The sequence below is a fragment of the Falco peregrinus genome, chromosome 8 (assembly GCF_023634155.1).
Source record: "Falco peregrinus isolate bFalPer1 chromosome 8, bFalPer1.pri, whole genome shotgun sequence".
NCBI classification, from domain to species: Eukaryota; Metazoa; Chordata; class Aves; order Falconiformes; family Falconidae; genus Falco; species Falco peregrinus.
In genome coordinates, this window is record NC_073728.1 from 7,847,294 (window position 1) to 7,871,558 (window position 24,265).

Below are 24,265 nucleotides of genomic sequence, written 5' to 3' on the forward strand. Positions count from 1 at the left end.
TGCTGCTCCTGAGGCTTTGCCCTACCCAGAATTCCTGATTATCCCAGGTGGGCTCAGTGACGTGGGGATCTTCCACGTGGGGACTCCGCAAGCAGAGCCCTCCTTTTCGCTTTAATGCAATCCACTGTGGATGCAATTGCTGTATGAGCAGGGGGGAGACTTTTCTCCCCAAATTCACCCAAAACCTGTATTCTTCTGCATCCTCACATATCTGGGACCAGCTTTTCTCTGTGGGCTGGTCCCCAGAACAGCACAGAAATCCAGCTTCCAGCTCCAGCCTTGCAAATGCAGTGACTCACTCCCAAGAAACCTTGTTGTGCTGGCATAAGCCAGAAGCCCTGGCACTTTTTTCTTTTTTCTTTTTTTTTTTTTTGAGAAGCCCTAGCAAGGGCAAATATATAACTTGTGAAAAAGTATCATGGTGAAAGAACAGCTTCAATAAACAGATTTAATATATGAAACGTCAGGAGATTTTTGACTGCAGGAAAATGCCTGGGAGCCTTACGCTGTGTGGCGTGACTTTGAGAGGCAGATTCAGTTCTCACTTCTGTATAATGTCCTGCAATGCTTAAATGAGGCAAAGGCATAAAAATAATTGAAGGTCTACAGCTCAGCTACTCTTTACAGCAGGGGGAAATGTTGAAAAGGAAGGGGAAGGTGTTTGGAAGTGGGAAACAGAGACTCCAGTGCATCTCAGCTCTTGATGTGAGCTCCCAGGATATTGCTAAGGGCAGTTCATGAAAAGCTTAGTCCTGCTGGCAAAACACAGCTGAAGGCAAGGGGGACCAGCAGCAGTTAGAGCTGAAAAGGTAAATCTGCTTAAAAAGATGCCCTTTTTGGTGAGAGGAATGTTGGCAGCTTCAAGTCCGATTCAGAAAATAATGCAGGGAGATTTCTAAAAAGCTCAGACTTTTTTTTTTTTTTTTTCCCCTTTCTCCACCTCAAAAGGGACTGATCTGTTTCTTTTCAAAGCAAAGAGGTTAAGCCCAAACCAGAATTCCTCACTCCATCCCCATGTTGCTTTTTTATTCTTGTCCTGTCTTGACTTTGCTGTTGATGGGGTCACTCAGAAAAACAAACCAGCCCACACGGAGGTTTTCTCTCCTCCCCATCCTCAACACCGGCCATTAGCAGAGGTGGGGATAGGATGGGGGTAAGGCTGGTTTACTGCCCCTCCTTGAAACCTCCCCTTTGGCCAAACCCCACATTAACGGGGAAAAAAAAAAAAAAAGTCTAAGGGTTATGTCTTGACTAAGTGAAATAGGACAGAAAGGGAGTTTTGCAAAGATGGTGCCTAGCTAAGCGGATCAAGTTGTTTCTTGCAGTTATGGGTTAAAACTAGTGGAAAGTCACATTCTGATTAAAAAAGACACCACTGTGTGAAAATAGGGTTGGTGTCATGCACAGGTGGACACCTCTTCGCTCCTTCCTGGGGCGCTTCTGGGGCAGAGCCCTGCTGTGCCTCGTCCATGCTGGTGGCAGTGGGGAGGTGTCCCCAGGGACATCCCTGGCATATGGGGTGGGGGGGAGTGAGAGAGAGAGCGAGCAGAGCTGGCAGTGGTGCCCGGCTTACAGCCCAGCCAGGCTCTTTCCCCTCACCTTCAGCCCTTGCTTGGGCAAGCTGGCGTAGGGCAGCTGGCAGCACAGGGCTGGGCAGGATGGGCATGGACAACACGCCTGTGGATAACATGCCTTTAATTACTATTAATTACTTAATCATGCTCTCCGTGGCCCTGCTTAAGACAACCGCGTTAATTACTCACAAACAAGCTCTGGACACATACAAGCTGTAACAGAGGCAGCAAGTCATTTGAATCCGGTCCCCCGCAGGTCTGGCCCCTTCTCGTCCTCCTTTTGACCTGCTACAGAAGATGCAGTTACCGGTGATCTGCTCCAGGGTTTCTGTGTTAGTTTTCCAGATGATGTTCGGGTTGCCCAAGGTCTTGCTCCAGGATGCCATCACCTCCTTGGGTACTATCCAGGCATGGAAGATCATTCCCAGCAGCTCAAGGTGGACATCTCAAGCTCTGCCTCTCGAGGCCAGGAGGGACAGAGGAGCCCCTTCCCTGCCCCATCATTTCTTTTGCAGCTCCGCCGAGGGATGGCTCTCCCAGTCATCAGGAAAAATGGGAAGCAAGAAGAGGGAGTGAAACCCCAGGATCCTTGCAGAGATCCTGCAGCAAAGTCCCCAAGCCAGGCTGGGTGCAGCAAGTTCTGTGGGACAAGAAAGGTGTGGGACAGAGTGAAACATATATTTTTAAGCCTGGAGTACTCAGACTAGGCCTAACGTCTTTGACAGAAGACAGCAAATCTGAACTGTGGAAGAATTAAAAAGAAATCAACTTACAAAACAAAACACTGTCAGAATCTCAAATTGACATGGGCTCCAGGCAACAAAATCAATCACAACCACATTTTCCAGACCATGCTGGTCATCAGACACAATCTTGGGTGTGGAGTGGGAAGAGGAGGAAAAAAACCATGAACCTAAATTCATATGAGTGAAACCAAGAAAATCCACTGTTACAGCATCAAGAACCACATCAGCCAAAATATAGGAAAGCCACATGGAGACCATTCCCAAGGCAAGACAGGAGGAAGATACAGAGAGATGAACAGGTCAAGCTTCTTGGTCCAGTCGCCATGGGACTTTATTCCCATAGAGCTTTTCGGGCTTTGCCAAAATGCCCATGCCACCCAGCTGTAGGGTGTTCACACCACCATGGCTGGTCTTCCTGCTGCTGGAGGCAAACTGTGCCAGGGGGCTGGAAAAAGCACCGCTTCCCATCACTGAGGAGCCTCTAGCCCCTCCATCACCCACCATCACTCCCCTTCCCACCTCCCTGACCAACAGCAGGACAGACAGGAGGAACTGGGTTATCATTCCTTCATCGCCGTCACAAGGGTTATTGCATCAGCATCTGAAATGAAGGCATGTTTGAATCAGTCTGATGATTCTCATATCCCCCTAAAAAAAATAGCTCTCTTAAAAGAAAACAAAGGCTGAAATGCCTCATAGTCTGGGCAACTTGACAGCTGTGGAGTCAGCCCTTCCCAGGAGCTCCTGTCTTGTCCCACCATCTCTGGTGCGGCACAGGGGACAGGCAGGGAGGGGTGGATCTGGCAGGGGGTGTGCAGGGATGCAAGCGCACGTGTGTGTGTATCACACCTCTTTCACAACTCTCAATTGATGGTGTGTTCTCATAACATCGACTCAATCATCCTCTATGATAAACAAAGCCAGCAAAAGACTCCTTCCTAGGGGAAAAAAAATGGCTGGGGAGGGGTGGGGGGTAACTGAACTTACGTCGACTCCAAAAGCATGTCAGGCAGCAAGTAATCACTTCTGGGGATTTGCTGATATGTAATTATGTCTGGCAATACAGTTTGCTATCAATCATCCCTGTATCAGTCCCATAGGCTGGGCCATCTCATAGCATGGCTTCCAGTTATTTCAAAAGCTAACGTTTCAGGTAAAATCGAAACCCTCAGATTAATTTCCAGCATTTCAAGAGTTTCATGTCACATTCCTGTCTTAAACACCTCCAGCAAGATCGTCTCCTGCCCAGCCGCTCAGGAGACTGATTCACGGAGCGAAGGTTTCCAGAATCACACGATAAAATGCAATGTCTGTATGGGCAGCCACAGCGGGGTGGTTTCTCTCCAGCCTGTGCCTACATTTTCTGGCACACATACCCTCGGCCACGAGGATTTTACGTGGCTTCGCAGAAGCTTCCTGCGCTGTGCGGCAGTCGGTGCTTTTGCAGGACTCTGCGCTTACCTTCCCTTAGGAGCCATGCCAGCTCACCCGTGATGGCCCCTCCCGGTAATGTTATTCAGAGGCTTTGTGGTATTTAGTGGTTTAGAGAAAGCCCCACATCCTGGGGGTAACTTTTCGCACTGAGGAGCCCCACCTTCCCTCTCGGACATCAGAAGGAGAGGGGAACTTGCAGCCTCTCAGGTGAGACGGCAGATGAGCAGAAGCCAGTACTTAGCATTAAACAAAACCAACCTTAAGAATTAAGTCATGAGTTTTATGCCAGTTTCAGGATTTTGGAACTGCCTGACTGATGATTTTTTCTTTCTTCTTCTTTTTTTTTTTTTTTTTTTTTTTTAATCTGAGGATTTAAAGGAGCCTCTTCTACCCTCACATTCTTGGTGCAGTCACAGCAGCCCTGTTTTCCAGAAAAATGAGCTTCCTAGCTTTCCTGCAAGCCATGGCATGGCCCTCGGTCTGCGCCCACGTGCTGAGTGGGGGGATGCAGAGGCTCAGCACTTTGCTGGCGTCCAGCTGCACAGCAAGCTGCTCTCTCTCATCAGACGTGGCAAGTTCCTTCTGGTCCCTGGCACAATGTGCTCTTGTGGATTTGGCTGTCCTGTTAGATGACCCAGGAGATTCTAACCCTCTTTAGGAGACTTCATCTTGTTTAACTCTGCCTGCTGGAAGTGGTTTTGTCCCTTTTAACGTCACTTATGCAGAAGTTGCATGCAAAGCCTTCCTTAAAGTAAGGCTAGGGAAGTCATCTGGAGCAAACAGAGGATGACTGCAGTGAGGAAACCCCAGAAGGCTGGGGTTTTCCACCCCCGAGTCAGACAACAAGCCACTGGCAGAGCTGGAGATAAAATCCTGTTCTCCCAAAGGTTTGATCTTGTCCCTATCCTGAAGCACCCTGCTTTGAATGCAGAGATGCACCTCAGGACTGTGTCTGTAAATAAGTAACTATAATCACAGTCCTGAGGATGGGATGGAGAGCCGTGAATGTCCAAAAGTGCACAACTTAATACTGCAGAGTCAAATATCACATCGCATCACGTGCTCTCCTCCTTTTCAAAGGAGAAAGGAGTCCAAACCCTTAAGCAGCACTGAGTGTGGGAGACTGGTTGGAAGCTGTGTTAGAAGAGGCTGGAATGGGTATTACCAGATCCAACCCACAAACACGGACTGCTCATTCCTGGCATCAGAGACATCAGACACAGGTTTGGCCCTAAAGCTTCATCTAGGGTAAATGTGGTCAATGACAAAGCCAAGATGCAATACAGCAAAAGCCTGGGGTCCCCATGCCCCCAGCGTCTCACCGGCTGCAAGCGTTGCAGTGGGGTGTTGGGGAGTGGTGGCTGCTCTGCCACCCTGCTGTCCCTACACCTGCAGATCTTAATTAAACCTCCAGTGACAATGTCATTCTCTCACCTGGGAGGCAACTCCCAGAGAAGTGCAGTTCCCAGAGATGATGCAATAAGGTGAACTTCCCTCTTTGCACACCCTCAACCCATCAGCCATTGCCTCTGGCCTCCATGCCAGGATCTTTGGAGGGAAGGGGAAGGAGGGATGGGGGGAGCTGATTCATCTCTGGCTCAGTTTCAGCCTGAGCCCTTGCTGATCCATCCCTAGGGATGTGTCTCAGCTCACAGAGCCAGACAGTGAGACGCCGGGGAGGGATAATCCCTGGTGCCGCACAGGGTGCAGGAGTCAGTGGTGCAGGGCTTGCATGGTGGCTGGATGCAGGGGTGGCCAGCACATCCCCAGGGCAGAAGAGGAGGCAGCCAGCTGGATGTAGGCTCAACCCCAAGGGAGCCAGGTCTGGTTCACCTCCAAAATAGTACCTTTTTGCAACCTGGGGGGTGAGCCGTGGCTGAAGGGAGCATGTCAGAGTGTGGCTCATTCACCATGCCCTGTTGGTTAGAGTGGGAGAAGGATCCTGCCCAAGCAAGAGCTGCCAACACATAGAATAATAGAATAATTTAGGTTGGAAGAGACCTTTGAGATCAAGTTCAATTTTTAACCCAGCACTGCCAAGCCCACCACTGAACCGTGTCCCCAAGCACCACAGCTACACATTTTTTAAACCCCTCCAAGGATGGTGACCCCACCGCCTCCCTGGGCAGCCTGTCCCAGGGCTTCACCGCCCTTTCGGTGGAGAAATGTTCCCTCACACCCAACCTAAACCTCCCCTGGCGCAACTTGAAGCTGGTTCCTGTTGTCCTGTCGCTCATCCCCTGGGAGAAAAGACCAACCCCCCCCTGCCCACAGCCCCTGTCAGGCAGCTGCAGAGAGGAATCAGCGCCCCCCTCCCCCCCACCCCCCCCCCCACCCCCCCCCACCCCGAGTCTTCCTTTGTCCGGACAAAACACCCCCAGTTAATGAGCAGGACCACTCAGCCGGCTGGGATATTCTCCAGCCCCTGTTGCCAGAGCAGCCCTGGCTCTGCCAGGCGTAACACTTGATATGGTGTGATCCCCACGTTCAGCATCACTGTGCCTGCTTAGATCCTGCACAGGGGCTGGAAAGGGAAAGAGAACTGATGACACCAATAAAATGAAGATTGCTGTCTTGGTGTCAGGAAAGTGGCCTCTCCCTAACCCCATCACACATGCCAGTCCCAGGGAGGTCCAGCATCCAATCTCCCCAGCTTCAAAGAGGGAGACAGGTGGGTTTTCAAGGTGGGCTGGGGGGAGCAGCATGTCCCCAGGGCAGGGGCAGACCCTGCTATTGCTTTCTCTACCCTGTAGAGCCCTAGCTCAGAGATAAAGTGGCCTCTCTGGAGGCCCACGATGATGTGGGTGACCCACAAAAAGAAAAAAAGCCACCTGGCCTTTGCCCAGGGCAAGCACAGAAAGCATAGGGCTGTATGCCAGCATGGATGGATATGGACAAGGGATCTGATTGAAGTGGTCCAGGGAAGGAGAAAGCCCTTCCCGGTGGCCCGCAGCCCCCCCAGAGGAATGCAAGCTATGCAGGGACCAGAGGTCACCGCAATCAGGCGCAGTGAAGGGCAGCTGTAAAAGGGAAAGATAAACCCAATAAATCAGCCTGTGGGAAGAGGAGGAGGGCACAAGTGCACAGACAGAGCTGCGGGAGGATGGTACAAGGCAGTACCCCCCCTGCCCCCCCGGCAGAGGGAGGGGGCTTGTGAGGGCTAACCTGGGCCAGAGACCAGCCTGGAGATGGGGGGATGCAGGGCACAGGCAGTGGTATCACACGGGCAGCATCTGCAGAGGGGAAGATGCTGGGGAGACCTGGGAAGCCTGGATGGGGTAAAGGGAGCAAAAAGCATCCACAATGGGGGAAGTCTTCTGGTTTTCCTCTGGCAATAGGGAAAAACAACCGAAAAACAACCCATCAAAAAAATGAAAATGTGGGGAAAAAATCCGGAAGCAGTGGGTTAGATACAGATGGAAAAAGCCCTCAGTTTTATCCTAGTTTATTTTATATTATTCCTATAATGGGAGACGGCAGTCTGTAAGCAGAAGACACAAAACACTCCTTGAAGGAAGTTACAAATGGCTATGAAGTATTTTAAAACCTGTCATTTTTTTTCTGCTTAGACAGGAAGACAGGAGACCTCCCTTAGGCTCAAACCTCTGTTGTGCAAGCGTTCATTCCTGCGGCTCCAGCTCTGTACGTGGACTACAAAACAGTGGTTAAGGGGAGATGGATGGACAAGTTGGCAACTTAGCTGGTGACCTGCTCCCCTTTCTTGAGCCCTCCAGGTGAAAACAGATATCCAGACATATGTTTTTAGGACACAATAGTAGTCAGGTAGCTATACTTGCTTACCCAGAGTGCAGAATAAGCCCTCGGTGAAAATCTGTGCTCGTCCACATCCATTCTGTGTAAGCAGGAGGGCTATATTAAACCTATACCAGATGCTCTGGGTCTCATCCCACCTGGTATGGTCAGAGCCAATGCACCCTGGAAGAGAAGATGCCAATATAATCCCAGCTTCCAAGGCAAAGTACTGAGAACCCAGCTCCAGTACAAACTGAGAAACAAGATGTTAGCCTGCCCGTCTATGGAGAAGTAGATGGGAAACGTGACCCTTGGTGCCTCCAAAAATAAAAAGTTAGTTGTATAGTCTCATGGCTTTTAGCTTGGTTTCTTAAGATGCGAGGCTTGTGTGTCGGGGAATTCACATGCCCCCAGACAGTCCACCATCCCAGTCCTGGGAAACTTTTGAACCCTTTGGCCAGTGCCCCCCTGATTTGGCAAAGGAGCTGAAGTCTCACTGACACAAAGCGCCTACGAGCCTTGTGAAAATAGGTGACTCGCTAGAGAAGAAAGAAAAAGTGCTATTAATATCCTGAGTGAGGGAAGAATTCATCACTCACACAGCTCTTATTATACATCAGAAAAAGCTGTTATAAAACCCCCTGCCACAAAGAAAGGCCCAAGTATGAATCACTGCTTATGAGATATCAAAGAATCCAACCACAGTGGCGAAATCTACATGGACCCAAACATCCTCGGTGCCTCTGCTCCAGACCACGCAGTCGTGCCCGCTGCCTGGCCTCTGACCATGCGGTGAGCACCCTGCCTCTTTGGGATAGATCTCCTGGGGCAGAGGGACATCTGTTTGAAAAGAGATAACATCTCCCTTTGAAGATGCTGCCTACAAGGGGCTTCTGCCTCTAAAAGACTGAAGGGTAGCAACTACCCAAGCCTGCCTGCCATCCACAGTCTTGAAGGCGCTCCCTAAAAGACCAGGGGAGATGGTTTTTAGGACGCATAAAATAGAAGAGAGTGGAATAAGCATCACAAGCCCATCACCCTTCCTCTGTGGGTTCCCACTGTGTCTCATCTTTTTCCCCTTGGCTAGACTCAGGCAAGCTAGGGTCTGGACCCTGTGGGTGAGGATAACAGCTGCAAGCCCCAGCTGGGCCGGTGGCCGCAAGGAGAACTGTGACTCTGTTCAAAGCCCGTTCCCACAGATCAGGCTGCCTCACAGCTTTTGTAAGCTGTTTAACAAAGCACTCTGAATACTGGGCTTACGGTTTTGTGATAGTTTAGCAGGCTAAAGGGAACTCTTAAACCACTTTTCAGTGAATACAGTGAAATCACATGAGATGCATTGGGGCAAAAGTGGCATGCGATGGAGAGGAGAAAAGGAGCAGCTGAAAGTTGAGGGCTGTGGGGATGAAACCAGTTCTGCACTGTCCACGACCACGGAGAGGGCTGGATACTGAATACAAAGATAACGTAGATGCCTAGAATAACCTAAATAGCCTAGATAACCCCTAGTCTAGTATGGCACATCCATCCATCACTGAACTGGGGCCATGGCGCCTGCAGTGACCTGACTCAAGTCTTCACATACCGTAGCAGCAACCCTGCATTACAGATCCCAGAGTTGCTCAATGCACGGTCAAAGTCTGTGAATCTGCCCCAGGACAACGTGCGGGGGGGTGGTGGGGTCTCAGGCTGTGGGCTCTGACTTGTGCTGGAGGGCTCTGCTGAAGCAGCCAAGTCCACCCTGAAGGCAGGGACAGCAAGCTTTCGGTGGGTAGGGTTGAAAGGGATTCACACCAGCATTGCACACAGGCGGGGGTGCCAAGAGGAGGGGTTGGCGGTGACCAGGTTGGTAGTGGGTCACCAGTGCTGTGCAAGGCCATGGAGAAGCATCTACAGCATTGCAAATTCTCCAGTGTCTATGCTCAAGAGAGTCACACCCACTAAGCCTGTGGGACACCGCTCTCTAAAGCATTATGAGGTCAGGCATAGGCTGTGGAGGTCCTGATGTATTTATTCCACCTGCTGAGCTCACATCTTGGCAGGGCAAGCTTGCAGGTGATGGGAAATTTAGTGGCTTATTTTTCAATCTCTCCCCATCCATGCCTCAAGCAATGATGCCTGGTCATTTGGCTAGGGTAGAAGCAATACTGACAGCTTTTCCGAGTCTCATCTGTTTTTCAGCCCCTCCTTCTTTTCTTACCTGCTCTCTCACTTCCCCAAGGTCCTGTGAGTGCTGCAGCTGAGTAATCTCTGAAGCATGAGCCCTCGCTCACCAACAGGTCAAACTATTCCCTAGCATAATCTTGGTAGCTGATGGTTAAAGCCAAAACCCCACATCTTGCCTCCCCAGGGATTTCCAAGGGCAAGGAGCCCTGGGAAATGAGGGAAGCTGTGCCAACACAACAGGGGAGATGGATGGAAAGGGCAAAATGGATCAGCAGGGTACTTTCTTATTATAGGCTCTTTGCTGGCTCTGAGAGGCATTTCTTGCAACAAGAGGATCGCATCACACAGCAGCCACCTACAGAAGCCACAAGCACTGTTCTAGCCATCACCCCTCCCAGAAGCAACAGTTTTGAGCACTGGAAGCTTAAATTTGGCTTCCCTTGTAAATCACCTTGACAACATCCAGGTGTAAGCAATTCCCAGGTTGGCATTTTAGCAACATTTCATCCCACACCATTCTTCAGATGGAGTATTTAAGTCTTCAGAGCCTCCATGGAGAGATTCCAGTAGCCCTGCTCTACCAGGAACGATCAGCTGCACTGGGGTGCTCTGCCCTGGTACCCCACGTGACATGTACAGTGACTTGATGCTTTGAGAGACACTTACCTTGCTAACAGCAGCCACAGCACCTGATTTCCTCTCCTAGATTAGTCACTTTTCCCAAATTTTCTTCATTTTGTTTGGGTTTTTTTGTGTGTTTGGGGTTTTTTTTGGGGTTTTTTTTTTTAGTTGTGGGTTGTTTTTGTTTTTTTTTTTAATAGGGAGTCCCTCTGTTTCCTGCTATAGACTTCATTTTCTCTGCACTATAAGCACTTGAAAGTATTTGTACTGTCAGAGAGACCAGCTCATCTGTTCAGCTATTTTTATTCCTCCTGCCATGGCATCTTAAGAATTGTTTTTCCAGAATAATCTCTGAATGTCAGGAAAGGAAAGAAATCCTCTCAGATACAGTCGAATGGAGTGAAGTCAATTTCTTACACACCAGGACACCATAATCAGGCTGAAGTCTTTAACACCAATAGTTCAGTTAGCAGGACGTTCCCATCAGAGGCATGCTCTTTAAGCAGTGCCTTCAGCATCACAGCAGACGTTCACAGCAGGTCTGGGTGCCGAAAGTGCCAGTCCACTGGGGGAACTTGGGGGAGCTCAGGCCATCACGCTACCGAGGGCTAAAGGGTTCTGGTTTATTTCCAGAACTATTAAGCCTCAACTGAACATCCTCCAAAAACTGCTCTTGATGTCAGCACGGCCAGGTCTGGCACCTAGAAACGTGGAAGGATCAAGCCTCTGCAAATATGGATTTGTTTGGAAAAGGACAATCGAAGTATTTCCAGGCTCGGCTCATTCTTCGTGACTGCATTAATATCTGGGGAGTCAGGTTCCTTCTTGCTGCTTCTTGGAGACGCTGTAGCCATGCTTAGCAAACCCAGCCTTGCCCACCAGTGCGGTATGTGTGGACCACCCTTTGTACACGGCTGCTCTGCGTGCAGGGACACGCAGACACTGGCCTGGAAAGCATGGGCAGTGTTATTTAGGAAATACTGTTCCTGACAAAGCTGTGCAGAGGAGAGTAAACTTTGCCAGCTTCTTTACCCTGGCTCCTACCACCACGTCTGGTGCAAGCTGGCACTCATCTGGTCCCAGCAAGCCCTGACACCTCAGCTGTGTCAGCCATCCTCCAGCTTAGGCTTCACGTGGGTGCCACAAGGATCAACCTACGCCTGGTAGGTAATTACACAGAGTGCAAGTCTAAACTAGAGCATCCTTCTGAATTACCTCTGTGGATACTTGTAACACAAAGTTGTATTGAGCCAAAATGCAAACCCACATTCTTTTCGTTACATTAAACCAAGAAACCCCCCACATTTATTCCCTTTAATCTCGAATAATGCATCTGGATCAGCTGCTCTGCAGACAAGCCGTAGGAGCAACAGGCAGAAAATGTGGAGTTTCTTTGGACCAGAACAGTGTTTTCTGAGTATCGTTGATGCTATGTAGCATTTGAAAATCATTTGTGGGACACATCTGAAGGTCTGAGTATGCCTTAAACATCCTAAGGCTTCAATCATAGTTGGTTATTATGGGGCATTTGGAAGATGGCATGTTCTAAAGCTGTTCTAAACACCATGAGGTTTAAAACTGAGCCTATTTTTCCCAAGGGTGTGAACACTCTGAGGCTGTTGATTCAGATGAATACTTCCAGCATCCACTGGCCAGCAACCCTCAGACACCACGTGGCCTGTTCTCAGTTTGTCAGCGCTGCTGACGCTGCCAGAGCTGGTGACATGTTGCGCTCCATCTGCAGCTTCTTCTTGGATCACATCTTCAGCTCCCAATGAGCAGCTGCTCCCTCATCAATGGTCTTGTCAACTTTGAGGGCACCAGTGTCTCCTCTGACTCTCCCTCCTCACACACGTGGCACATCACAGTCAGGTATGGACTTGTACCAGACTCAGTTTTGCTTCTGGCAGTGAGGCAAGCAGCTCTCGTCTCCCTCTGCTTCATGCACAACACAGCATCCTTCACAGCACAGTGGTGCAAAGCTCCCTGGGGTGGCTGTGCTGCACAGAGAGCCGGGAGCCAGCTTGGCCCTAGGCATGGCCAGGGAAAGGCGATGCCTGTAGGTGCTTCCCTTCAGTGCTGGTAAGTCATAACTTCTGGGCCCTCAAAACTTGCTGGCTTGGCTACTCCTCCTGGCTCTGTGCTGGGCTCCCTTTGGGGGCTGCTTGCACTGGGGATGCTACTGGCTTGGGAGCTGCAGGACAAGTCTAGGTGGAAAACACCTCCAGGGACAACCCTGTTTAATTGCCAAGGTAAATGTCAGTGTGGGCATGGCATTGTTTCTGAGGTGCAGCAGAGGCTTTTGACCACAGCCGTCAGCACCTTGCTTGCTCTTTGTTGTCTTTCAATGGTGGGCCAACAACAGTTATCTAAACCCCCTTGGTGCCCACCATCCAGAGACCTGACCAGCTTCTCTGGGGCCCTTTCCTTCATATTGTCACCATGAGGAGCACACAATGAATATCTTCCTCCCATCAGGTCCATACCCTCCCTTTAGGCTCATCTCAAAACCTTCTGGAGCCACACCAGGGTTCAGCTCTGGGCTCTCACACCTGCACCACCACGTATCTCGCTGGCACACTGCATGGCAAACCCCAAAGAACCGTCTGGCCACAGTCATCTGTTAATCCTCCTCTGGCCTCTTCCCTATCGGGGCATCATCTAAACCATGACACAGCCCTGCTGTTGACTTTGCTAGCCTTTGATCATATATTCAGAGGCTGGACAGATTCTCTCCGTTACGAATTACAGGCTTCTAATTGGATTGAGAGCCAAGCCTGTACCTTCCCCTGTAATTTAGCTTTAATTAATGCCCATTTATTATTAACTGTTATCAGCTGGGCTTAGTCTTAATATCAGCTAGTTATTATCCCAAGACCAGCACGGATTGTTTTCATCTCCTTTATTACCCGTTTCAATAATTTCCCCCTCCCCTGTTGACAGATGCACACAAAATGTGCGCATCAGCATAAAGGATTGCTGTTAAGGAACAATGGGTCTTTCAGAGCCGCCAAAGTCAAAAGAAAGTCTCCCCATGTCTCTAGGTCAGTACCCAAGCCAGCATGGACAAAGAAAAATGCCCCTGTATTTCCACAGGAGGTATGTGTTTTACCTTTTTTCTTTTTGCTGAGGCACAAAATCTGTAATTGAGAGTGGAAATCAGTGAGGAGCTATTTTGAAAGAACTGGGGCATTTTCCTGTTCTTTTATATTTTCCATTTTCTCATTTCTGGCTTTAAGAAAGAAGAATCGAAAAAGAAATCTTTCCTTCCTCTTCATCACATTCCCCCCCCAAAAATAGCAGCAGTGAAAGTACCATGAAGCAGACCCAAGAAAATAGCAATCCGAGGACTCAGGAGAGGGCTTTAGAGCCTGGTTAAAAAGATAGAGAGCTGAAGAGGAAAGAAGAATGCTTTGCTTCCAGCCTGCGTCCCTTTTCCATTCTGCAAAACCACTCCACGAGCTCTACTGAGAGTCCTCCAGCAAAGGCAGAGGCTTCAAAGCCAACGCAACCATGCACCAGACTATTTCTCCTGCCCTTCCTTGACCTCCCCTGCAAGTGGAGCCTGTTGAAAGCTTTCCTTTCAGAGCCATGGGAATGATGGTGGCTCTGAAAGGACCCTGAGATGATGCCAGGGTGTCTGTGGCTGCTGTGCAGGAGCCAGGCATCGCTTTCACCTCTCCTCAGACCTCACTCATAGCTGCTCCCATCAGATACTTGGAGACTCATTGAGAGCCTCCCAGGGTTTTGTGCTTGGCGTGGTCTTTATGCCCCTAGAAGAAACACAAACTCCTTCAACTCCCTTGCTACAGCCAGGCTGCCAACAGGACATTGCCCACTTGCCTTGCTCCTGACTCCCAGAGGTGGATTATCAGCAGCAGAACTGCCGGTTCTTTGGCCTTTTGCTTCTACATCCTCATGAGGCCAGAGGATGTGGGCTGAAGCATCTGGAAAGCAGTTCGACAGGATCAGCCCCCACACACTGGGGATCTGACCCACAGCAGCCATGGCTTTTGTTAAAAGACCAATTCCAGGCTTTGCCAGAAGGCAGTGGTTAATCTAGGAGCGAGAGCCCACTTCGACAGCCAGTGCTTAGCAGGCAGTGAGCTTCCAGCTTCTACACACTGTCCCTCCCTAAGGCATTGCTCCAGCCAACTTGGCCAAGAGCATCCAGTGTGCAGAGGGCTGATAACTAAAACGTGGTGCATCAGAGCTCCCGGGGCTGGGCTGCCACTGTACGGCACCGAAGCACAAGCAAACAGCGCTATTACGTACGGTGACAGTGACGGTTGGTGAGGAAAAGCAACAGTGGCAAAGGCAAGAAGTCAGGCATGGGAAGGCCCCTTTCTCTCTCGTCTGGGGTTGAAGACCTCTTTGAGAAAGGTCAGGAACTGGTCAGAGGAACAGAAACATCCCCAAGGAGAGATGCAACATTTGACTTCCAGGTCAACAATTTTCGTTTGCTTTTTCCCCTATTCTTAGGGAATATTTCAGTTCAATATTTCTCGATAATTGCTGTGAAATTGCCAGTTCTTGCCCAATTTAACACTTTCTTCTCCTTGATTTGTTCTGGGTCAGCCAGCAGACCTGTCCTGTGTGAACTTGTGAGACTGCCAAGTCGGCTTCTATTTTTTGATGAGTAAAGAAATCAACACTTCCAAGTTCTCAGCGTCAGAAGGATTCAAAATCCCACCTTGCTCCCAGCCATGTACCCCTTGCCTCAGGGGTGCAAGGGAACATGGGATCTCCCTAACACCTTGCAAGCCAAATGCAATGCAACGCTCGTCTCCAGCTAGAAGCCAGACCACAACAGACTGACAGCAATACCACTCTGGTTCTAGTTCAGCCACTTCCCATTTAAATCCACTGTAACCGTCAGCAAATCCCCACCATTTCTGACACTGAAGCGATCATCTGAACATCCTGCAAGCTCTGATCTTGAGGGCAGAGGAGCTTACTCAGGCACTGCAGGGACTGCAATGGGGTGAACAGCTGGCTGGGGCCAGGGGAAAGCTAGGGACTGCCTCGCAGCGCCTTGTCCTCTCTGCAAGCCTTTTTTGCCTGTCTGCAGACCCCTTAGAAGCTTTGTACAGGAGACACAGACCTCTTCTGAAGGGACTTGGCTATAGGGTTGCAGCATAACTTGCACGGATTGGTATTGCTTTGTTGTCTTTCCTCACCCCTTGGGTTGTGAGCCCACAAATTCCCATTGCATCCAGAGATGTGCAATAGCAGGCTCGCTCAGAGAGCAAGCTTTGATCCTGGACCGAGATCTCAAGCCACGCAGACAAGTGCTGCAGACATGCAGCTGCTGGCTCTGGCCACAGGGACAGTGAGGTGTCCTGCACCAGGAGCCCCAGAAATGTTAGCCTCTATGAAATGTACAGCTTCCCAGTTAAATTGCATTAAATCTCTGTGTGGCTAGGATTAATGTAGCTGTGATTCAGCGTGAGTAAGCTGGATCGAATTGCCACCAGTAATTTTGAGTGAGACCAGGCAGGCACAGGCAGAAATCACAAACTAGAGCATACCCTGAAAGCATGTCACGATGATGGGGGACGTCCCAGGCACATGCTGCTACCTCATGGCAAATGGAAAGGAGGGAGAAGGTTTTGGTGACAGTGGCAAATCATCTCATCACCACCACAGCGTGACAGCTGCCCTGGGACAATTACTCTGAGCTGAGTGCATCATCCATCCAGGGGCTCTTCCCTGCAAAGACTTCATTTGGTTTAATTACTCTAATTTGGAAGTCAATTCAGATCGGCTTTCCTAAAGCCTGCCTAGAGCAGCCCTCAAGGAACTTAAAAACAACTGAAACAGTTTTCAGTTCTGTATCAGCTCCCTCAGGCTTGACAAAAATAGGGTAAATGCACCAATAAAACACTTTAAAAGATGCTTTCCCAACTTGCTGTTTACCCAGGCTTTCAGCACAGTCCACTTCCAAGCCCTCAAGGTTGGAAAAAAACACACCCAAGGAAGAAACAGCTAGTACAGGAGGAGCCTGGCTCATTTGTCAGGAGCGTGATGGGTAGAGGAGGGTGATGAGGGTGTCCCTGCGTGTGCACATCCCCCACCAGTGGCTCCCCACAGCTTCTCACCACAGATCAATGCAGCTGGTAGAACAAGCAAGGTGGAGCGATATCTATGGCCACTGCTGTCCCCGGGAGAAGAGATGAGACAGATTTATCTGTGCACTGAAGCTGAGCTAGTAAAGAACTACAAGGTGTACACCTGCACGATGGTTGTGCTCCGGCAAGGTCCCTGGCAGGAGATGCCCAATTGACCTTGCTATTTAATGTGCTGTGACCAGCACGCTGTTACAGTGGGGTTTCATAGCAGGCTCCTGCAGAGCACGGTAAAGAAGCATCTCTCTCCAGCCATCTGAGTCAGCCGCTTCCCCCACGGACAGGCAATCTGTGCAGGGAGCACATCCCAGGCAAAGCTGTAACCAGCAGGAGTGGCATGGGAGCATCACTCAGCGTTGGTTTGGCCGATGGGCCACTCCAGCATCGGTCAAAGAAAGGGGAGCATGTTCACCCTCTGCACAAGGCGCAAGCAGCAATTGCATGGTGCCATGCTGATTTTCTGAGCCACTGCCTTGCTCCAGCCTGCGCACAGTCATACAGCAGAGAGCGGAAATATTGGATGCTGCCAGTCCCAAAGGCGTTTTGTTAGCCAGCACCACAATGCAGCCTGGCTGATGGACCAGCATGTTTTCATCCATGGCAGCCACATGGGCAGCTTGGGCTACCAAAGCAAGAGGTGGCTCTGGCCATGCCAGTTTATTTTGGGAGATCTGGAAGGCTCCACTTTGGCTTTGCTTCATCATGGGCAGCATGCACACCTGACTGATGCAGGGGCAAGGTTTGGAAAAGAACAGCATACTGGCAAGGAAGGCTTTCTGAAATATTTTCTAGCACTCACTATTAAAAAAAAAAAAAAGCTGATGTTTCAGTGAAACATCACTACATCTGGAAAGAAAATTCAAGAGCAAAATAGACTGTCTTCTCTGCCGCTCTTCCCAAATTCCTTCAGAGTAGGAGCAGTGACTGCCATGATCTCTGGCTTTCACAGGTGTGTAAATTTATCTAGTTTCAGTCAATTCTAAGCCAGACTCTGAAAATAAGCTCTGTATGGCCTTATATGTGACCCAGAAACAAACAACAGAGCAGGGTTTGGATATCAGCTTTTAAATCCCAGCTTCCCTCGTACCACCAGCCCTTGTCACCAGCTGATAACCAAAGGGCTTGATATGATGCTGTTTTCCAGCACCTTGGACTGATACCCTGTCCTGCAGGAAGCAGATGGCCAACGTGGATCCAGGCATCACCTCGGTTTGTTTAAAGCACTCCTGGCTGCTGTGTCCAAGTCTTCTCCTGGCAAGAATGGACGTGTCCTGACAGTTCTGTTGCGAAGTGGGAACTTTGCAGCAGCTTTCTGTGGCCCCTCTTTCCCATTTAGGTGAGGAGAGAGGAGAGATGGAGCTGTGGGTTGCATTTGCTGGCCCCCAGTGCAACGAGTGCGCATGGTCCCAGATCAAGCTGGTGCTGCTGGTGCAAGTGCAGTGGCTGGAGCCTGGGAATCAGCATCTCTGGGAAGTGGATTGTGAGGAGCTGGAAACGTGCCTCAGGGCACTGCCTTCCTGTCTGCAAAGCCTTCTCCCACGCTCCTCGCTCCTCGGGAAACAGCATACCCGAGGCACGATTTCTCACATTGCCAGCCTGTGCCTGGGGAGGGAAAAGGTACATACAGCAGCCGACGACGTTTGAGGAGGGTTGGTGGGAGGCTGCCGTGGTGCCTGCCTGATGGGAAGCTCCTTGCTGGGCGAGCAGCACTGTCCCAGCTCCTGCCAGGACCTGCTGCTTCTGGCAGCAAGGTGGCTTAGAGCGTGGCATGGTGCCAGTCTCAGAGAAAAGAAAGCGTCCAGCACGGCTCTTCCTCAAAATGACCCAGGTGAATCTTCGGCCAAGATTAACAACAAAGGCTGGAGCCTGCTGGCAAACTGGGCTATGGCAAACCAGAGCATCCCTGTGGTGCTGGCAGCCGCCAGCCAGCTGCAGGAACGGGTGCAGATGCTGCGCAGCCCACAGCCCAGCATCTCCCGGTGCCACAGTGAAGGGGATGGAGGGTGGCCGGGGCACCAGATAAACCCAGCGCCAAGTCCTTCAGGCTGGGGAAGGGAAGGGCTGGGGGCATCCTCCTGTGAGGCTGTAATTCATGCTAGCCTTTTGTCCTCACTCCATTTGCTAGTTAATTGCTTCTGGCAACCAGCAGCAATAGCATAAAGCATCAACGCAAAGCCGTGTGGTTGGGAGAGCCCCAGCGTGGGCACAGACAGCTTGCAAAACCATCATCTCACGGCAAACAGTGGTGTTTCTTATTGCTCTCAGCCCTTCCCAGAGCCTTCCTCAGTGCACTTTCACAGGGAGGGTCACAAAGCTGGCTGAGTTCGGGATATGGGGACAGCAATCTGTCCCTGTATCAGAAGCAGGGCAAAAAAACAAGAAAAGCAACAAATGAAAAACAAGCTCCATCTATTCTGACACAAAGCCAAGCGATCTGCCCTCCAACCTCACCTATCGCTCCTCCACGGCAGGTGTTGTTTTATATTCTGCTCCCTCCACCTCCCTGCTCCTGCCCTAGTGCAGGGAGAGCTCCTGAAATAGCTGCTTCTAGCCACTTTATTTTGGATGCAAATCATTGGTATTCTGCAAGAAGAGCTCTCACTTGGAGAGCTATCCTGCCAGACCTGTTCCAGCTGATTTCCTCACAGAGCTGAAGCCCTTCCTATAACAACCTTTGGCTGCAAACTGAGCGATCAGCCAGGGTTCACCTCCTTTCTTCTTTATCATTCCAAAGCTGTCCCCTCCTCATTTGTTTCCATTTTCCCCCCTTCCTTCAGATCTGCATTACTGCAAAGCGCTGTTAGTAAGATTTATGGCTAAATATTATCTGGCATACAGGTAATTTAATATGCACTTGCTGGTCCGGTTTGAAAAGCAAACAGCTTCTCTCACCATTCTGCTTTTGGTTCAGCTGCCTTAATTGTCTGTGACATACCATGCACAGGGTAAATATTTGGTCCCAGCCCTGAAGCTTGAAGGCTCCCCTCCTGCTCTCTGCGTGTGGATCTGGATCTTGGCAGTGTTTGGGGATGCCTTTTCCCATGCCGGGGTGAGCAGGCTCACTCATGAATTGGGTCGTTGCTGAGGACCAACAGAGCAGAGGAGGGGGGGAGAAAGGGGAGCAATGTGGCTCTGCAGGAGACAGGAATCACAGAACCAGAGTAATTTAGTTTGAAAGGACATCTGGAGGCAACTGGTCCAAACCCCTGTCAGGGTAGGTCCAGCCAGATCCAGTTGCTCATGACTATGTCCAGTTTGACTGTCTCCAAGGATGAACTTGATTTGTGGGAAGATGCTTCTTTTAAAGTGGGGTTTTCCCAGTTTTATTTAACTTTACAAAAGCAGGAGAGATTGAGAGCTTGTCCAGGAGAGAAGGCAGCATAGTAAAACTAAGACATGCTACATCTCCAGCCAAGAAGGCAGAATATGAGGAAAAAAAATTACTTCTCCGAGAGCAATTATGCAGCTCAGTGATTGAGTGGGGAAGTTAAATTGATGCCGTGGACCCTGTGGCAGCAGCACAACCCAGAAGACCTTTTATGGGCTTTCACGCTGAACAATGTGCAAGGGAAACTTGAGCTTTAGCTACTCCAACGACCCAGCCAAAATGGACATGTTCAGTTGGCAGTGGGAGAAAACACAGCATTGCAAAAGGCACGAGAAATGTGGCGCCTGCCTTGCAAAGAAAGAGCCAGTTGCTCACGCTGGAGGATGCCTGCAGTCCTTCCCACCAGCCAGGCTGCATGCACAGTGCAGCAGCACCGGCACTTCCCACTGCAGCCAGCAAGAAGCAACCCATCGGGAAGTGGGAATTTGTAAACAACATAGCAGGAATGTTTCAAAGAGCTGTATTCCTCCATGTAGTCCTCCCATGGACTACATGCAGCACTACTACTACTACTTTTGCAGGACAGGAGGTGCTTTCATGATCTTATCACCTAGCCTTCTGCTGGTACAAGGAGCAAGCTTTAATTACTGCTCTGTGTGTGCTTAATACGTAGGAGAGCACAGGCACCACTGTGTAGGAGAGTCCATGCTTTTCTGCACATGGACCATGCCAAAGGGGTCTTGCTTCACCAAGCTGCAGGTTACCCAGCTCCCCAAAGCGTGGTGATAACGCCTGGTGGAAGGAGCGTGGTGGAAGGAGAGGAGCCTTTCCTTCATCATCAGGTCTCCCTGGCAGCTTCTCTGTGAAGCAACAGAAGAAAAACCAGTGCCAAAGTGTAAGATGAGAAACCACCCAAATCTCTAATCCCCAGGCACAGCCTAATCTGCCCTGCAACTGGAAATTTATATCATCTGTCAGGAAGAACTACATGCAACAAAAGCAAATTCAAGGGAATTCCATGTTGCATCTTGTGGCTTCTCCTTTTGCTGGCCACTGTGATCTGTTTTTTTAAGGTTGGCAGTGCTTCCTAGAGGGTAAAGTCTTATTCCTAGCTCCACTGGCTGGTCAGATCCCTGTGTGCTCTTCTCCCTTCCTATCAGTTGCAGAACTTGTGATATTTATAGAGCATCTCACATAGGAAGTACTTGGTCCTTTTCAGACCCTTGGGTGAGAACAGACTCTGAATTTTCTGCTCTGCACCAGCTGGCCCTTTGCACCATGCTCAGGCCCTGAGCAGACTTGCACAGAGCTAAGAGTAGCAAGCAGAGGATTACCCATCCCAAAATCTTTCTGAAAGGCCCACAGATGAGAAACCAGAGGAAGACAGAGGCCACATATGAACGACAGCGCTCCAGACAGCCCATCTGCAATGCAGTGCAATCAAGGAGTGACTCTGTGGCAGCCTGAACTCTCGATGAGCTGGTACAGAGCGCTGCATGGGCAGTTTTCGCTTTAATGGAGGGCACTCCCTTGGAACAAGCATTTGGCACCAGATAAGTGAGGACTGAGATGGCTCTAATCCTGTAATTTAATTAGAGCTGCGTAGAGCTGCCTAACGAAAAGACCATTTCCTGAGCAGGCTGCAGCGCTGGGCGCCTGGCTGCTCTCTCTGGGCTGGCAGCCTGGACCCTCTTGGTCCTGCTCTGCCACAAGAAGACAGTGCAGTGCTTTTCCACCCCTGCTGTGTCATATTTTTCCTTCTTATGGGTTTTAGCCAAAGAAGCACATGCTGGGACCGCCCTAGATGTTCATCCTCATATTTGCGAACAGAGGGCTACCCAGTGATGTCTGGTGGGGAGGGAAAGGGCAGGAGCTCTGGTTTTATCCCACAGAGGCAGGAGGTGACAGTGAAATTCCAAGCTCCAGGTCTCCTTCCATTTTGCAACTAAGCAAAAATATTGACTGAGACAAGACAAGGATCTGCTGAAGGAGTGTGCTGCCAATGGTTGAGTCTCATCCTGCCCTGACAGGGGGGTCCTGGCACCCTGCTCTTACACCATCCTACGAGCAGGGGTCTTGCTCCAGGTTCTCAGAATCTTCCCAGCTGCATAGGGAGCACTGAACAGTCCCCCGATTATGAAATGGAGTGGCCCCCGTATGCACTCTTACATGCACTGCAGGACAAGCTGGGATGGCATGGGGTGTGCATCACTTCGGAACACAATCAGTCCCTCTCCCAAACGGCCTCAGTGCTCATTTTCCTTTTTGTGGCCCGTACATGTCTGTGATGGAGCAAAAGGAGCTGGGGATGAGTGACCAGAAGCCTGAGGGACCAGCCTGTAAGGGCAGGGATGCATATCCCCATCCCCCGCAAGAGGTGAGCAGCCTGGGCTGATGCCTCCTCTCCGTCTTGGGAAAAGCATGCAGCCTAAGCCTGGCCTGAAATCTGACTGGGATCAGCTCAACATGAGGTTTTGGTCTGAGCCTTTCTGGCTTGACCCTGACCCAAGCACGCCGGGGCTACGGCTCCCAGCAGCCTCTCAGGGCTCAGCCAGCCACAAAGCTCCTCTGGCACAAACAAATTCCTGCACAGCAGCAAAAGCCCAGGCTAGCCAACAGCAACATGCCTAATTAACAATAATTGGCTCCTCGCCACTTATCTTCCAGGCCCAAGCTTGCACCCGCCCCAATAATTGCTGCCCCATTATGTTTTCCGGATGCTCCAAGGTGAAAGGGAGCTTTGTACAGGAGCCCCAGGCAAGCCTGGGATGCAGCAAGCTGGCAAACAGTTGCTCCTGCACAAAGTCCCGACACTGGGAGAAAGGCAGGGCTGGGGCACCCATTCTGCTCCTCTGAGCTCAGCAAGAACTCCCAGCCCCAAGGGAGAGCGGGGCGGGGAAGCAGATCTGGCATCTCTCTGCCTGCCCTGGCCAGTGTCCCTGGCCATACACTGCTGGGTGCTTATACAGGACACATCCCATAGAAATTCCCCCAGGAGATGTCAGTGGCCCAGCCCCATAGAAATGTCCCCAGGAGATGTCACTAGCCCTGTGATGCCACCAGACTGGGGGGAAGGGACTGCTGGCTGCAATAAAAGCAGGTGTAATGAACCACCCTGCTACCCTGGTATGGAAAGAGCCTCCCAGAACAGCACTGCCCAGACCTCTGGCTCTGTGGTCTGGCTGCTGGAGGTCCTCTGCCTGCCCCAGCCCGTCATCACCCCAGCTCTGAGGAAGGTCCTCTGCAGGCAGCTTCCTACAGCAGCTTCAGCTGAAGGAAATCCCCAGCGCTGGGGAATTTCCTACCCCATCTTGTAAGCTGAAGGCTGCTGGAAAGCTGCACCAAGACCAAAGACCTCCTATGTTGTTGCTGGTCCCCCAACCTTTTTCTGAGCCTGTCGCATGATGAGAGCAGCTGGGGCCCAGCCTGGAGGGAGCATTGCTTTGTGGCTCCTTGGGGAATCCCACACACAACACTGCCTGTCTGTGGTTAAACAGGGATTTCCCTGCTAGAGCCCACCTTTTCAGTCACAGACCTGCAGCTGGGGAAGGATCAGAGCGGCTCTGGCGTTCCACGTCTTCAGAGGAGGCAGACAACATGCAAGAACACAAGCTGAAGGCCAGAGGCAGTTGGAAAAACTTGGCTTTAAGAACTGCTCCTGGTTTGCAAACAGAAACAAGAATAAAGGTTCATAAATCTGGGGCCAGCACTGCTCTCCTGGCTGCAAGGCACCACGCTCTTTGGCTCAGGTGTGGTGATGCTCTTTGGCTGTACGTGAACCATCCTGCCTCCCATAGCCCAGCCCTGCCCCAGCCGGTCCCCACCAACCCTGGCAGGAGAAAATCAGCACCAAGCACAGCCAGCCTCTGCTACTCCAGGACAAATCCTGGAAAAGAGTTATTGTCATGCCATCTCCCTAAATTGCTGGGTCTTCCTGAAGGACCGTTATATAGTGCCCTTGCTACTGCCTTCCCCAAAGGACTGCCCTCCCCTTTCAAAATATTTAGGGAAAGGCTGAAGCGTGGTGCTTCATAACCCAGGGAGAAGAAAGTTGCCCTGATTTAGCTGAAGCTCTCAACCACAATGAATTCGGTGCCCTGATCTCGGCAGCTAAGCACGCTGCCTGCACAGTACATCTGTAGGAAACCACCTCATTATATTTATGCTCCCACTGCCGGTACCCAAGGGACTCCTGGGCAAGAACAGCCTCTAGTGATGGCTGGTTGCTCCAGGCAAACCCAGACCTCACTGAGCTGGTCTGCAAAGCACCAGGCAGGGTTCGTCCCACCAGTTTCCTTTTTTACAGGGAACTTGCATGTGCAGTTACACCTAGCAGAAGCAGACCAGCAGGAAGCTCCCTGTGCCAAAATCCCCACATTCGCCCTGCAAGCAAGTTTTGTTCCCATGAATGTCTTCTTTCTGCTTCCTCCAGCATCACACATGCTGCTGCATTTCTGGCTTTCCTAGAAAACCCACTCCACCCAAACCCGCCTGAGAACCCCTCCACCACTGCTG

The 24,265-nt window shown here is 50.7% G+C and overlaps 1 long non-coding RNA gene across 1 annotated transcript; it reads right to left on the reverse strand.

Moving 5' to 3' along the window:
- Positions 1-1,678: 1,678 nt before the first annotated feature.
- LOC129785094 (uncharacterized) lies at positions 1,679-23,404 on the reverse strand. Its single transcript, XR_008748626.1, has 3 exons — positions 23,286-23,404; positions 7,556-7,690; positions 1,679-2,214 (listed from the first exon to the last, which is right to left on the reverse strand). It is a non-coding gene; the product is annotated as an uncharacterized LOC129785094 (long non-coding RNA).
- Between the last annotated feature and the right edge of the window lie 861 nt (positions 23,405-24,265).